Source organism: Otolemur garnettii, unplaced genomic scaffold, assembly GCF_000181295.1.
Source record: "Otolemur garnettii isolate 467f Iridium unplaced genomic scaffold, OtoGar3 scaffold00246, whole genome shotgun sequence".
Classification (NCBI taxonomy): Eukaryota; Metazoa; Chordata; class Mammalia; order Primates; family Galagidae; genus Otolemur; species Otolemur garnettii.
In genome coordinates this window covers 1,458,020-1,459,135 of record NW_003852641.1, presented here as the reverse complement: position 1 = coordinate 1,459,135, position 1,116 = coordinate 1,458,020, and positions in this window count along the sequence as shown.

Below are 1,116 nucleotides of genomic sequence, written 5' to 3'. Positions count from 1 at the left end.
TCTGGACCTTTTGTTAAGGACATTTCTTCCAATACTAGGGTGATGTGCGCCAGCTTCACTTTTCTTTCTCCCTTCTGAAGGAGACATTTTAGGATTCTGTGCCTTATACCTAGGCCATATATCTGTGCCATGTGCTCTCCCTTTTTCCTTAGAACAGTGCACTGAGATATAAGGCCGATTGGTGCAATCTTCACTTTTCTCTCTTCCTCCTGAAGACACAATCTCAGTTTTGCTCACCTTCCCCTAAACCTGAAGATTTGAGCCAGCTGTTGAGATCAATTGGATTTTGAAATATATGTGCTATTGTTGGGGGCACATGCATACTGTATGTGGGGGCATAGACTCACTAATACTAGTAGGCAAAATCTCAGGCCAAAGGAATATGTCTTTGGATTGCATTGTTCTGATTTAAGAGAGGAGTGATTTGGGTAAATCAAAAGTGTGACTTCAATGTGACTATTCTCACACTATTCAATATGACTAGCTTGAGCTCTGTTGAAACTGAAACTTCTCGACTAGATTCTACAGATCTCATCAAGGTATTAACATATATTTATCCATGATAATTGTTCAATTGTAATTTCTTTTATTTATTTATTTATTTATTTATTGCAGTTTTTGGCCAGGGCTGGGCTTGAACCCACCACCTCTGGCATATGGGGCCGGCACCCTATTCCTTTGAGCCACAGGAGCCACCTGTCAATTGTCATTTCTGTAGAGACCACAGATGTTCATATTCTAACATTTTTCTGATTTTACTCTTTGAATCTATTATTTTTTAAAAATAACTTTTTTAGAGTAAAGTTTTTTTAACATAACTTATTATTTTAAATAAAAAAAGAAACTTCATATAATAGGATTCTGTATTTTACTTGTTTCATTCTACCCAGACTCTGTCTAACTCTGTTCTCTGTTTGATATGCATGACATTGAGAATACAGAAGCAGTAGCCTGAATGCAAGTTGACATATTGGGTATGTATTTCTTAATCATTGTAATTTCATTGATTTCTTTCTTTTGCTCATTTCCAGGTATGATTCAGAATTAAAGCAAATTGTCATGTAAGATAGCCTCTGGATACTAGTTATTGTTCAAAATTATTCCTACTTTAAATGA